The sequence below is a fragment of the Jaculus jaculus genome, chromosome 10 (assembly GCF_020740685.1).
Source record: "Jaculus jaculus isolate mJacJac1 chromosome 10, mJacJac1.mat.Y.cur, whole genome shotgun sequence".
Classification (NCBI taxonomy): Eukaryota; Metazoa; Chordata; class Mammalia; order Rodentia; family Dipodidae; genus Jaculus; species Jaculus jaculus.
This window is the reverse complement of record NC_059111.1, coordinates 46,306,292-46,322,867: the sequence shown is the minus strand read 5'-3', so window position 1 is coordinate 46,322,867 and position 16,576 is coordinate 46,306,292.

Here is a 16,576-nt window from a genome sequence, read left to right as displayed (position 1 = left end):
TCTGATTTTTAGAAATCTCCAAATTGATTTCAATACTGGTTGTACAAGTTTACATTTCCACAAAAAGTGGATGAAGATTCCTCTTTCCCTATATCCTCATCACCATTTGTCATTATATTTTTTTAATGATGGCTGTCCTTACTGGAGTAAGAAGGAATCTCTTGGTTGTTTAAATTTTGCATTTCCTTAATGATTAAGGTTGTTGAAAATTTTCTTAAGCGTGTGTTAGCCTTTGTAATGCTGCCTCTGAGAATTACTCAGTTCTCTGCCCCACATTTGGAGTGAGTTGTTTGATTTTTTTAAGTTCTTTGTAGATTCTAGATATTAGGCTTCAGTCAGTGGTGTAAGTGGTGAAGATTTTCTCTTATTCAGTGGGTAATCTATTGGCTGTGCTTATAGTATGTTTGTTTGTACAGAAGCTGTTTAGCATTCTAAGATCCCATTGTTGAGTACTTGTTTAATTTCTTGGGCTACTGGGGTTTTGTTCAGGAAGTCTTTCCCCACTCCTATATCATAGAGAGGGCCTCCTATTTTTTCTTCCAGTAGGAGAAGTTTCAGGTCTTAAGTTGAGGTCTTTAATCCATTTGGATTTGATTTTTGTGTATGAAATGATGAGTGAGTCTAGTTTCATTTTTCTACATATGGCCATTGAATTTGTCCAACATGTTTATCTAAGATGTTGTCTTTTCTTCATTCTACATTATTGGCAACTTTATCAAAGATCAAGTATCTGTAGTTACTTGACCTAAGGTCTGAGTCTTCAATTCTGTTCCATTGGTCCGTTTCTGTTCTTATGCCAGTACCATGCATAGTTTTTGTTACTATGGCTTTGTAGAGTAGCTTTAGATCAGGTATGGTGATACCACAAGAAGTGTGTTTTTGTTTGTTTGTTTGTTTGTTTGTTTGTTTGTTTGTTTGTTTTTCCTGAGGGTATGTTTAGATATCTGAGGCCTGCTGCCATTCCATTTGAATTTTGAAATTATTTTTTTTTCTGTATCTGTGAAAAAATGATGCTGGTAGGGCAAGGCATGGTGGTGCATGCCTTTAATCCCAGCACTAAGGCAGCAGAGGTAGGAGGGTTGCCATGAGTTCAAGGCCACCGCGAGACTACATAGTGAATTCCAGGTCAGTCTGGGCCAGAGTGAGACCCTACCTCAAAAAAAAAAAAATGATGCTGGTATTTTTATTGTTATTGCATTAAATCTGTATATTGCCTTTGGTAGAATTTTCACTTTCACAATATTAATTCTACCTTTACAGGAGCATGGGAGGTCTTTCCACATTCTCATGGCCTCCTCAATTTTTTTAATGAGCTTTTTAATGTTTACATTATATAGGTCACTCACATCCTTGGTTATTTTTATTCCAAAGTATTTTTGTTGTTGTTGTTGCTATTGAAAATGGGACAGCCTCACTGATTTCATTCTCTGTATATTTGTCCTTTGCACATAGAAAGGCTATTGATTTTTATACATTGATTTTTGTGTCCCGCCCCATTACTGAAGGAATTAATTACCTTTAGAAGTTTTTAGATGGAGATTTTCAGGTCGCTTATATATAGGATCATGTTATACAAACATTAGCTACAAACAGAGCTAAGTTGACTTCTTCCTATCCAATTTGAATCCCTTTTATTTCTTTCTCCTGTATTATTGCTTGGGCTAGTACTTCTAGTACTATGTTGAATAGCAGGGGTGAGAGTGAGCACCCCTGTCTTGTTCCCGATCTCAATGGGAACTCCATGAGTCTTTCCACATTAAGTATTATTTGGGTTTGGGGTGCTTTATATGTAGCCTTTATTGTGCTGAGATATAAACCTTCCATGCCTTTTCTTTCCAACATTTTGATCATGAAGTGTCATTGTATTTTCTCAAAGCCTGCTCTACATCAATTGAGATGATCATGTGGTTATAATGGTTAAGTTTATTTACATGGTGTATTACATTGACTGATTACTACTGTATGCTTTTTAAATATTTTATTTATTTATCTATTTGACAGAGAAAAAGGGAGGGAGGGAGGGAGGGAGGGAGATAGACATAGAGACAGAGAGAGGGAAATTGGGTGCACCAGGGCCTCGAACCATTGCAAGTGATCTCCAGACTTGTGCACCCCCTTATGCATCTAGCTAATGTGGGCCTTGGAGAATTGAACCAGGGTCCTCTGGCTTTGTAGGCAAATGCCTTAGCCAGTAAGTCATCCCTCCACCACTGATTTCTGTATGTGGAACCATCTCCAATCCCTGGGATGAAACCTACTTGATCAACGTGGATAATGCTTTTGTTTTGTTGTTAAGTTCAGTTTGAGAAGATTTTGTTCAGGATTTGGCATGTAAATTCATCAGGGCTAGTAGTCTATTGTTTTGTTTTCTTGTTGCATCTCTGTCTGGTTTTGGTGTTAGTGTGATGCTAGCTTCATAAAAACAGTTGGGAGGGAGATTCCCTGGTCTCCCACTGTGCAAACCAGTTTGAGCAAAATTGGCTTTAGTTTCAAGGTTTCCTAGAACTCAGCCTAAAAGCCATCTGGTCCTTGATTTTTCTTATTGGAGAGGTTTTGATTACCTTTTCAGTCTATGTATGTCATAGGTTTGTTTATGTGCTCAGAGTTTAGTTGGGGTAGGTGGTATGTGTCTAGGACTTTCTCCATTTATTCCAGATCCAATTTTGTAGCATAGAGGTTTTAGAAGTATGCTCTGATAATTCTTCCAAATTTATTGATGTCTGTTGAGATCCCTCCTTTTTATTTCTCATTTTGTTTAGTTGAGATTTCTCTCTTTTTTTTTTTCTTGATCAAACTGGCCAGGGGCTTATCAATATTGTTTACTTTTTCAAAGAACCAGCTGTTTATTTCATTATTTTTTAAAAAATTGTTTTCTTTATTTCCAATTCATTAATTTCTTCTCTGATCTTGATTATTTATTTTTACCTGGAGCTCCTAGGGTTGCAATATTCTTGTCTCTCCAGGGCCTTCAGGTAGACAGTTAAATAATTAATTTGGGATTTCTCTGTCTTTATTATTAAGGCATTTATTGCTATGAATTTTCCCTTTAAGACTGCCTTCCTTGTGTCCCATAAGTTTTGGAAGGTTGTAGTTTCATTATCATTCTACTCTAGGAATTTTACAATTTCTTTTTTGATTTCTTCCACAACACATTCATTGTTTAAAAGTGCATTGTTTCGGACTTCTGGTTAAGATGGCAGCACCAAACCAAAGCATCCTAGGGGAGAAAAAGCCAAAGAAAACACCGCAAAATACACACTTTTACTAAAAACTAAGGTGTATAAGAAGTCAAAACAGCAGCAGAGAAATAGGAGAGATCCAGAGCATCCAGAGCCCACACATGCAGACCGAAGCACCTCTGGCAGTGGTGGCCCAGCTCCGGCAGCAGAAGTGGCAATGCAAGCCACGGCAATGGCTCAGGCAACAACACCAGCAGGTCTGGCACCAGCCACAGTGGCTCCAGCAGCAGCAGACCCAGCAGGAGCAGCTTCAGCAGCAGCAGTGGTGGACCCAGCAGTGGCAGCTTCAGCAGCAGCAGCGGCAGATCCAGCAGCAAGGGTGCCAATCTGTAGGGCCACAGTTGCCAGGCTTAGTTTGCCCCACAGGAAAACCCAGTGCCCAGCTCCAGGAAACAGAACAGTGGTCTAGCCACACAGCCAGCCTATTTGACTGAGACCAAAATCATTCAAAATGGTAACTGGGATTGCACCAGTGAAGGGTCTCACTTGGTCAAAAGCTGACCTGGAACCCTCAACAGACCAGAAATCTTAACCTCTTTGTTGATAGAGGACCTGGTTGTTATAATACCTACACTTGCATAAATACTCAATGCTGTTTTTGATTGAACGTGTACAGTGTTTAGTTAAATTTTAGAATCTACCTATATTTTATTCCACTCAGCCTACTTGAATACTCCCATAGCAGGCAAACTCAACCTCTAGGAGTACTTTTCTAAATATTCTGAGAGTGTTAAAAGCCACACCTAACATCTTCATCTTCTACACTGAAGATATATAACATCAGATCAATTGATACAGATAAGAATACCCAGCTAACTAGAAAACTCAAGCATTAACTTAATACAAGATGCAAAAATATATACATTATAACACAAGAAACACCAAAAATCAAAACAGTATAAATCCACCAAAATGTATTAATGCGTCAGAAATGACCTCCAGTGAGAACGAGTTAGAGGAAATGCCTGAGAAAGATTTCAAAAGAATGATTGTAAATATGTTCAAAGAAGTCAAAGAAGGAATCAAAGAAGACACAGGACACCAATTTAACGAAATAAAGAAGTCAATACAAGACAAAAATAAGGATATAGAAATAATAAAGAAAAACCAGTCAGAATTACTAGCAATGAAGAACACAGTTAATGAAATAAAAAAAAAAACTCTGTAGAAAATCTCACCAATAGAATGGATGAAGGAGAGGACAGAATATCTAAGATAGAAGACCAGGTGGCAGATCTAATATAGTCCAACAAAGAGAAAGACAAACTAATAGCAAACTATGAATGGGAATTTCAAAATATTCGGGACACTATGAAAAGATCAAACTTAAGAATTCAGGGCATAGTAGAAGGAGAAAATTTCACTCCAAAGGCATAGTAGATGTCCTCAACAAAATCATAGAAGAAAACTTCCCCCAAATTGGAAAAGAGGTGTCAATGGAGATACAGAAATCCTTTACAACACCAAACAGACAAGACATGGAAAGAAACTTTCCTCACCACATTATAATCAAACTACCAATGGCACAATCCAAAGACAAAATATTGAAAGCAGTCAGAGAGAAAAATCAAGTTACTTACAAAGGCAAGCCCATCAGGATTACAGCAGATTACTCAACACAAACTTTAGAAGCCAGAAGGGTTTATAGTGATGTATTCCAAATTCTGAAAGATAACAATTGTCAACCAAGGTTACTTTATCCTGCAAAGCTATCCATTCAAATAGACAAGAAATAAGACTTCCGGTTAAGATGGCGGCGTAGGTACCACGCCAAAGCAGCCTAGGGGGGAAAAAGACCAAAAAAACTCAGCAGAATACACACTTTTACTAAAAAGTGAGGTGTATAGGAAATTGAGGCGGCAGCGGAGAAGTGGAAGAGTTATAGAGCATCCAGAGCCTGCACAGGCGGGAAGGGCGGCTCTGGCAGCTCGGCCAATCGCCGCAACCGCGGCGCAGCAGAAAACCGCCAGACTCTCGGAACGAGCCGCAGGAGAAGCCAGGTGCGGAATTTTCCCCTTGCACCGCGCTCTCCGCAACTCGGGAAACGTGAGGGGAGAGCGGCAGCGAGCAACGGAGGAGCAGACCGCGAGGTAGAAGCACACGTGGAGCAGCGAGACAACCAGAGCAGCCGCGGCTCCCTCCCCTCCCCTACCCCAACGCCTGAACCCAGCTCCAGCGAACAGAGCAGCGGCCCGGGACCGGCCACGCCAACTTGGGCTGACGGTGGGACCCAAGAAGGAGCAGAGTTCGGCAGCAACTTCAGCGGCTCCAGCACCGGTACCAGCGGCCCCAGCAGCAGCGGACCCAGGAGCAGCAGCGGCGGCAGATCCCGCAGCAGCGGCTTCGGGGGGAGCAGCGGCGGTGGACACGGCAGCGGCAGCTTCAGCAGCGGTGGTGGCTCCGGTGGTGGCAGCTACGACATCAGCAGAGGCAGCAGCAGCGGCTCGGTTTGCCCCGTAGGAAAAGCAAGTGCCCAGCTCCAGAAATCAGAACAGCAGCCTGACGACCCAGGCAGCAACTTGACTGAGACCAAAATCACCCAAGGTAACTGGGATTGCACCAGGGAAGGGTCTCACTTGGTCACAAGCTGACTGGGATCCCTCAACAAACCAGAAATCTAAACCTCTTTGTTGATAGAGGATCTGGCCATTATAATAACTACTCTTGCATACATACTCGGGGCTATTTTGATTGAATGTGTACAGTGTTTAGTTAAATTTTAGAATCTACCTGTATTTTATTCCACTCAGCCTGCTTGAATACTCCTATAGCAGGGAAACTCAACCCCTAAGAACATCTTTGTAGATACTCTGAGAGTCTTAAGAGCCACACCTAATACCTTAAGGTCCTACCCTGAAAATATATTACATCAAATCAATTGATACAGCTAAGAATACACAGCTAGCTAGTAAATCCAAGCATTAACTTAATCCAAGATGCAAAAATATATACATTATAACACAAGAAACACTAAAAAGCAAGACGATATAAATCCACCTAAAAGTATTAATGCATCAGAAATGTCCTCCAGTGAGAAAGAGTTAGAGGAAATACCTGAGAAAGAGTTCAAAAGAATAATTATAAATATGTTCAAAGAGGTCAAAGAACACATGAAAATAATCAAAGAAGAAATCAAAGAGGAAATCAAAGAGGAAATCAAAGGAATCAAAGAAGAGGCAGGACACCAATTTAATGAAATAAAGAAGGCAATACAAGACATAAATAGGGAAATAGAAATAATAAAGAAAAACCAGTCAGAATTACTAGCAATGAAGAACACAGTTAATGAAATAAAAACTCTGTAGAAAATCTCACCAGTAGGATGGATGAGGGAGAGGACAGAATATCTAAGCTAGAAGACCAGGTGGCAGACCTAATGCAGTCCAACAAAGAGAAAGACAAACTTATAGAAAAGTATGAGTGGGAATTTCAAGATATTCGGGACACTATGAAAAGATCCAATATAAGAATTCAGGGCATAGTAGAAGGAGAAGAAATCCACTCCAGAGGCATAGTAGGCATCTTCAACAAAATCATAGAGGAAAATTTCCCCCAAATTGGGAAAGAGGTGCCAATACAGATACAGGAAGCCTTTAGAACCCCAGCCAGACAAAACCAAGAAAGAACCTCTCCTCGCCACATTATAATCAAACTTCCAAACACACAAACCAAAGAAAAAATATTGAAAGCAGTTAGAGAGAAAAATCAAGTTACCTACAAAAGCAAGCCCATCAGGATTACAGCAGATTATTCAACACAAACTTTTAAAGCCAGAAGGGCTTGGAGTGATATATTCCAAGTTCTGAAAGATAACAACTGTCAACCAAGGTTACTTTATCCTGCAAAGTTATCCATTCAAATAGATGGAGAAATAAAGACATTCCATGACAAAAGCAGGTTAAAGGAGTATTTGAAGACAAAACCAGCTCTACAGAAAATACTTGATAGAATCCTCCATGCTGAACAAAAGGAAAAGCACACATATAAGGAACCTAGAAAAAAAACAGCTATACTCAAATACCAGTTAACAGAAGAGAGCACAGGTAGAACCAGTAACACACACACAAAAATGGCAAACATAAATAAACACCTTTCAATAATATCTCTTAATATCAACGGTCTCAATGCCCCAACGAAAAGACATAGATTTGCAGACTGGGTTAAAAAGCAGGATCCTACAATTTGTTGTCTCCAAGAAACTCACCTTTCTACAAAGGATAGATATTATCTTAGGGTGAAAGGTTGGAAGACGGTGTTTCAAGCAAATGGGCCTAGAAAACAAGCAGGGGTCGCTATCCTAATATCAGATAGGGTAGACTTTAGTCCGACGTTAGTCAAGAAAGATAAGGAAGGTCACTTTATATTGATTAAGGGCACACTCCAACAGGAGGACATTACAATCCTAAACATATATGCACCTAACATGGGGGCTCTCAAATTCGTCAAACAAACACTATTAGAACTAAGGTCACAGATAACACCAAACACAGTGGTGGTGGGTGACTTTAACACCCTACTCTCATCAATTGACAGGTCATCCAGGGAAAGAATAAACAGAGAGGCATCTGGACTAAATGAGGTCATAGAAGGAATGGACCTAACAGATATATACAGGACATTTCATCCAAAGGCTGCAGAATATACATTCTTTTCAGCAGCACATGGAACATTCTCTAAAATAGACCATATATTAGGACACAAAGCAAATCTTAACAAATTCAGGAAAATTGAAATAATTCCTTGCATTCTATCTGACCACAATGGAATTAAACTACAAATCAGTAGCAAGAAAGGCTATATAGAGCATACACAAAATCATGGAAACTAAACAATACACTACTAAATGATGAGTGGGTCAATGAAGAAATCAAAAAGGAAATCAAAAAATTTATAGAGTCAAATGATAATGAGAACACAACATACCAAAATCTCTGGGACACAATGAAGGCAGTTCTAAGAGGTAAATTTATAGCCTTAAGTGCCTATATTAAGAAATTAGAAAGGTTGCAAGTAAACGACCTAATGCTTAGCCTTAAAGCCTTGGAAAAAGAAGAACAAAGCAATCCAAAAATTAGTAGACGGAAAGAAATAATAAAGATTAGGGCAGAAATTAATGAAATAGAAACAAAAAGAACAATCCAAAGAACTAATGAAACAAAGAGTTGGTTCTTTGAAAGGATAAACAAGATTGATAAACCCTTAGCAAATCTGACCAAAAGAAAGAGAGAAGAGACACAAATTAATAAAATCAGAGATGAACAAGGTAACATCACAACAGATTCCAGAGAAATTCAAAAAATCATAGGGACATACTATAAAAGCATATACTCCACAAAGTATGAAAATCTGAAAGAAATGAATGATTTCCTTGATCTATATGACCTACCTAAATTAAATCAAAATGAGATTAATCACTTAAATAGACCTATAACAAACATGGAGATCCGAACAGTTATCAATAATCTCCCAACTAAAAAAAGCCCAGGCCTGGATGGATTCACTGCTGAATTTTACCAGACTTTTAAGGAAGAGCTAACACCATTGCTTCTTAAGCTTTTCCAGGAAATAGAAAAAGAAGGAATTCTACCAAACTCTTTCTATGAGGCCAGCATCACCCTGATACCAAAACCAGGCAAAGATAGAACGAAAAAGAAAATTACAGACCAATCTCCCTCATGAACATAGATGCAAAAATTCTCAACAAAATATTGGCAAACAGAATACAAGAGTATATCAAAAAGATCATTCACCCTGACCAAGTAGGCTTTATTCCAGAGATGCAGGGATGGTTCAACATACGCAAATCTATAAATGTAATACATTACATAAACGGGTTGAAGGAAAAAATCACATGATCATCTCATTAGATGCAGAGAAAGCATTTGACAAAATCCAACATCCCTTCATGATAAAAGTCCTACAGAGACTGGGAATAGAAGGATCATATCTCAATATAATAAAGGCTATTTATGACAAGCCTACAGCCAACATATTACTAAATGGGGAAAAACTGGAAGCTTTTCCACTAAAATCAGGAACAAGACAAGGGTGTCCACTGTCCCCACCACTATTTAATATAGTTTTGGAAGTCTTAGCCATAGCAATAAGGCAAGAGACACACATAAAAGGGATACAAATTGGAAAGGAAGAAATCAAGTTATCATTATTTGCAGATGGCATGATTCTATACATAAAGGACCCTAAAGACTCTACTAGCAAGCTGTTAGAGCTGATCAAAACCTACAGCAATGTAGCAGGATACAAAATAAATACACAGAAATCAGTAGCCTTCATATATGCTAACAACAAACACACAGAGGATGAAATCAGAGAATCACTCCCATTCACAATTGCATCAAAAAAAATAAAATACCTTGGAATAAACCTAACCAAGGAAGTAAAGAACTTATACAATGAGAACTTTAAAACACTCAAGCGAGAAATTGCAGAAGACACTAGAAAGTGGAGAAACATCCCTTGTTCCTGGATTGGAAGAATCAATATCGTGAAAATGGCAATCTTACCTAAAGCAATCTACACATTTAATGCAATCCCTATCAAAATTCCAAAGGCTTTCTTCATGGAAATAGAAAAAACAATCCAAAAATTCATTTGGAATCACAAAAAACCTCAAATATCTAAAATAATACTGAGCAACAAAAAAGAGGCTGGTGGTATCACCATACCTGATTTTAACCTATACTACAGAGCCATACTAACAAAAACAGCATGGTACTGGCACAAAAACAGACATGTAGATCAGTGGAACAGAATAGAGGACCCAGATGTAAGCCCAAGTAGCTATAGCCACCTGATATTCGATAAAAATGCCAAAAATACCCATTGGAGAAGAGACAGCCTCTTCAGCAAATGGTGTTTTGAAAACTGGATAAATATCTGCAGAAGATTCTTCTCTCTCGCCATGCACAAGAATTAAGTCCAAATGGATTAAAGATTAAAGACCTTAACATCAGACCGGAAACTTTGAAACTGCTAGAGGAAAAAGTAGGGGAAACCCTTCAACATATTGGTCTTGGCAATGATTTTCTGAATACAACCCCAATTGCTCAGGCAATAAAACCATAGATTAACCACTGGGACCTAATGAAATTACAAAGATTTTGCACCGCAAAGGACACAGTGAAAAAAGCAAAGAGGCAACCTACAGAATGGGAAAAAATCTTTGCCAGCTACATATCTGATAGAGGATTAATATCTAGGATATACAAAGAACTCAAAAAGTTAAATAATAAGGAATCAAACAAGCCAATCAAAAAATGGGCTAAGGAGCTAAATAGAGAGTTCTCAAAGGAAGAAATATGAATGGCATATAAGCATCTAAAAAAATGTTCTACGTCACTAGTCATCAGGGAAATGCAGATTAAAACTACATTGAGATTCCATCTCACTCCTGTCAGATTGGCCACCATCATGAAAACAAATGATTATAAATGTTGGCGGGGATGTGGAAAAAAAGGAACCCTTCTGCACTGCTGGTGGGAATGCAATCTGGTCCAGCCATTGTGGAAAACAGTGTGGAGGTTCCTAAAGCAGCTAGAGATTGATCTACCATATGACCCAGCTATAGCGCTCCTAGGCATATATCCAAAGGACTCATCTCATTTCCTTAGAAGTACATGCTCAACCATGTTTATTGCTGCTCAATTTAAAATAGCTGGGAAATGGAACCAGCCTAGATGTCCCTCAACAGATGAGTGGATAATGAAGATGTGGTACATTTATACAATGGAGTTCTACTCAGCGGTAAAGAAAAATGAAGTTATGAAATTTGCAGAAAAATGGATGGACCTGGAAAGTATTATACTAAGTCAGGTAACCCAGGCACAGAAAGCCAAGCGCCACATGTTCTCTCTCATATGTGGATCCTAGCTACAGATGACTGGGCTTTTGCGTGAGAATGAAAATACTTAGTAGCAGAGGCCAGTAAGTTGAAAAGGAGACATAAAGGGTGGAGAAAGGAAGGGAGGAGGATACTTAATAGGTTGATATTGTATATATGTAATTACAATGATTGTAATGGGGAGGTAATATGATGGAGAATGGAATTTCAAACGGGAAAGTGTGGGGGTGGGGAGGGAGGGAATTACCATGGGATATATTTTATAATCATGGAAAATGTTAATAAAAATTAAAAAAAAATGGGCTATGGAGCTAAATAGAGAGTTCTCAAAGGAAGAAATACGAATGGCATATAAGCATCTTAAAAAATGTTCTACGTCACTAGTCATCAGGGAAATGCAGATTAAAACTACATTGTGATTCCATCTCACTCCTGTCAGATTGGCCACCATCATGAAAACAAATGATCATAAATGTTGGCAGGGATTTGGAGAAAAAGGAACCCTTCTGCACTGCTGGTGGGAATGCAATCTGGTCCAGCCATTGTGGAAAACAGTGTGGAGGTTCCTAAAGCAGCTAGAGATTGATCTACCATATGACCCAGCTATAGTGCTCCTAGGCATATATCCAAAGGACTCATCTCATTTCCTTAGAAGTACATGCTCAACCATGTTTATTGCTGCTCAATTTATAATAGCTGGGAAATGGAACCAGCCTAGATGTCCCTCAACAGATGAGTGGATAATGAAGATGTGCTACATTTATACAATGGAGTTCTACTCAGCGGTAAAGAAAAATGAAGTTATGAAATTTGCATAAAAATGGATGGACCTGGAAAGTATTATACTAAGTCAGGTAACCCAGGCCCAGAAAGCCAAGCGCCACATGTTCTCTCTCATATGTGGATCCTAGCTACAGATGACTGGGCTTCTGCGTGAGAATGAAAATACTTAGTAGCAGAGGCCAGTAAGTTGAAAAGGAGACATAAAGGGTGGAGAAAGGAAGGGAGGAGGATACTTAATAGGTTGATATTGTATATATGTAATTACAATGATTGTAATGGGGAGGTAATATGATGGAGAATGGAATTTCAAACGGGAAAGTGTGGGGGTGGGGAGGGAGGGAATTACCATGGGATATATTTTATAATCATGGAAAATGTTAATAAAAATTAAAAAAAAAAAAAGTGAGAAAACTGAGAGATCTCCACCAAGGATGCCTTGTCCTGCTACAAAAGACTCCAGTGAAATCACAGAGAAATCAACAGAAAATCATTCCCAAAATGAAACAACAATCAATGAGAAACATTTTTAAAAATTGCTGTTCTTGAAACAAACCATTCAAGAACTAACAATCACATCAATGAAATTGAACAGAATCATCTCATAGAGCATTCAATTTTTGACATTAGGCTTAACTTGATGGGAGAAAATTTTAGAACCCACCAAAGAGATATGAAGGTAAGTCAAAAAATGGAAGGACTCAATAACTGGTTGAATAAGCTGAATTAAGACTATCAAATCCAAGAATGAGCTACAAGAAGCATCAAGACAACAAAACTTCTAATTGAAATCATACCTAAAAAAAAAAAAAAAAAGATGGACACTATACAAAACATCAAAACCAAAAACAAAAATCAAATGGAACTTATGACAGCCTCTCTAGAAACACTCACCAACTGAGTTAGTCATGGGAAAGACAAAACCACTTACCTGGAAGATAAGACAGAAGAAATAGATTGGGAGGTCAAAAACTTTGCTAAGTTCAAAAAATCAAATCAACGGAATATGAGGGAACTGTGGGACACTCTATAAAACAACCAAACATCTGGATCATGGGCATCCTAGAAGGAGAGGACATCCAGACTGGAGGCATAGAAAACATACTCAACAAAATTATAGAAGAAAATTTCTGAATATTGCATAAAAGAGGTCCATCCAGAAACAAGAAGCCCAAAGAACACCAAAGAGGCAGGACAAAAGAAATTCTCAAAGACACATCATAGTTAAAACTTTCAGCAATGAAAATGAAGAGAGAGTGTTAAAAGTAGCAAGACAGAAGCAATTCACAACAAACAAAGGTAGTCCCATTAGAATAACACCAGATTTCTCTATGGAAAGCCTGAAAGCCAGAAGGGCCTGGAATGGAACAATTCAAAGTCTGAAAATCTATGGCTTCCAACTCAAGCTACTTTACCAGGAAAGTATCCTTCAGAATAGATGGTGAAAGAAAAACTTTCCATGAAAAAAGTCAACTCTATAATTATATGAACACAAAGCTAAACCTACAGAGAATATTTGAGGGAATACTCCACATATAATATTCAAACAACCAATATCAGGCGCCAATAAGAAGAAGACCCAGATTTTAGGGTAAACAAATACAGCTGCTTGATCTTTGATAAAGATGTTGTGATGTAGGCTGGAGAAAAGACAGCATCTTCAACAAATAGTGTTGGACAAATTGGATGACCATATGTAGAAAAATGAAATTAGACCTACTCATTTCACCATAGACAAAAATCAAGTCCAAAAGGATTAAAGACCTCAATATAAGACCTGAAACACTTCAACTACTGGAAGAAAAAATAGGAAGCACTCTCCATGATATAGAACTTGGAAAAGGCTTCCTGAAGAAAACACCAATAGCTAAGGAAATTTTAAAAAAGCACTCCAGCAATGGAATCTCATGAAGCTAAAAAGCTTTTGTATAGATATACATATAAGAAGCAGAACCAATAGATGACCTACTGAGTGGGAGAAAATTTTTGCCAGATATATAAATGACAGAAAGCTAATATCTGGACTCTACAAATAACTCACAAAACTAAGTAATAAAATAATCTAACAACCTACTCCATAAGTGGGGCAGAGAAATAAATAGGGAGTTCTCAGAGGAAGAAATACAAATTACACACACTTTCGAAAATGTTCAACATCCCTAACCATTAGGGAAATGCAAATTAAAGCAACTGTGAGCTTCCACCTTACCCCAGTAAGGATATTCAAACATTAAAAAATGAAATGAGAAGAAATGTTGGAGAGGCTGTGGAGAAATTGGAACCCTCATTCACTGTTGGTCAGAATGTAGGCTGGTATAGCCTCTGTGGAAATCAACTTGGAGACTCCAGAAAAGGATGAATATAGCATTCCCAACAGACCCAGTTATATATCCTTACTGGGCATTTACCCTAATAGCTTCACATCTCAGTTCAGAAATATCTGCTCAACAATGTTTATAGCTACTCAATTCATAATAGATAAAAACTGGAATCAACCCAGGTACCCACCATTGGATGAGTGGATAACCAAGATGTGGTATATCTACATGATGGAATTCTACTCAGCAGTAAGAAAAAATGACACATTGAAATGTGTAGAAAAATGGTCGACCTAGGTACAGATCATTCTAAGTGAAGTCACACAATCACAGAAAGGCAACATTTTGCTGAGATAAGATACTTGGGGATAGGCATCTTCCTTTATGCAAGGAAGATACTTTCCATTTTTGACATGTTGAGCCTTGGTAGGGTTTACAAAATGTCCCAAAAGCAATATACCCGCCCAGGAAAAAAAAATCAGCATAAAAATGTGGTAGTTGATATTACATGGATTTAAACTATCCAGTTGGGATGAAGAAAACACTGGGAAAAAAAGCAGGACAGAAGCAAACATGACAAAATGACAGCCAGAGGAAGAGAAGCTGAAGCAACATTTTAAAGAAAGCAAAAGTAATTGATCCTACATAATATCCATTTAATTTGTAAATGTCAGATGAATATTGGTGATCACTAGTGAAATGCTTCAAATTAGATGGAACAGTAGTCTTGATTGTTGTTGAAGGCTAGACTAGACAGCATTTGAAAGGATGGGTGAACACAGTCTGCACACACGGCTGGGAACCTGGAACATGCCTTTTTTCTTGTTCACATGGAAAGCAGGATGTAATAAACACATGACTTGATGGTCTTTTGCATCCACTGTTATCTACCAAACTACAAAGTCAAACGAACTACTTAAACATTGTATAGACATTACTTCAACCAGAGGGCTTTCTAATGTGGGCTGCTTACCTGTTGCTCTCCAGGAAATACCCAAGCCTTCAGCATAAGATGGGGATTACTAAGGTATACAGTTTAATGGGTGAACATATGCTGGATTCTCTGCCTCTCTGGCATGCAGATACTCAATTTTTGTATACCCAACCCATATTGTGTAAGCCAACCTAATAATCTAGTAAGCTCTTTTTAATACAGATGACAGATAGATGCACACATACATGCATGTATGCATGCATGCATTCACATATACATTCTATTGGTTCCATACCTCTGGAGAACCCTGTCTAATGTACACATACACTCATACTTTATAGGTTCATACACACTTGTATTTTATAGGGTGGAAAATAAATGCTATAGTGTTTTGGCAAACTGCCATGTTAGGAAATATTAGACAACAAATAATTTGGGGTGTATTAACATATCCCATCCAAAATAAGAGGCAATTCAGTGTATCTTCTTTCTCCACATTCAAAAATATTAAAGGATTTTAAAGACTTATCATTAAATCCATTTGGTAACATTTCAAGTTCTTCAATTAGAAGTAAGTGTTTGAGATGATTTACTAAGTACAGGGAACATTGCCATCTTTTAATGGAGACATGAGCAAGTTATACCCCTACAGAAAAGAATAATTCTAAGCAACCTTGTCAGTTAGGTCTGACAACTTGGAACTCTAGTTGTAGAATAATCTGCCATGAAAATAGACACTACATTTACAGCAAGCCAAATAGGTATGATTATTAGATCCTAAGCCCTCAATTCATCACAAGCCCAGCAATTTCTTCATGAGCTGCTAGACAGACACATAAGGAATCTATTTTAAGATGGAACTGCCCTATTTGAAAGTAAATATGACAGGCTCAGAAAGAACAAGTAAGTCATGAACACATCACTCACATTCTCAGGCAGCTGCCAGGGCGGCACTTTTCCTCAGCTCACTTATAACTATTTACTAATCTAGATAAGGAGAAAGGATAAATAGGATGAATGGAGAGTGAATTGGAATGGTGATTTCAAGGTAGAATGGCCTTTTCTGCATTGGTATCTAATCTAGGACTTGTTCTGAAAGTCACTGGTGACAAGAATTCCCAGAGGATAAAGTGCCTAGTGCTGGGCCTGATTAGTTGGTTTGTTTCTGAAGAGGAGTGGGAGAGAGAGGGGTACATGCTCTGTGTATATTCCTTCAATTCTCTTACCTCATATTAGCTTTGGTCCGGTGAGGAACCAATGGATGCCCTACATACTACACAACTCCAAAGCAATCGACCTTGATGGGGACAGACTTGTGTCTTATATGTAAGATGTCAGCTTAAAAGTGATTCCTTGTGAGAATGAGAGCCACTCCCCAGTTGTTGATAGCATGAGTCAGCCATTGCTGTATGAAGCTGTGTTCCTCATAAATAGAATCCAAGGA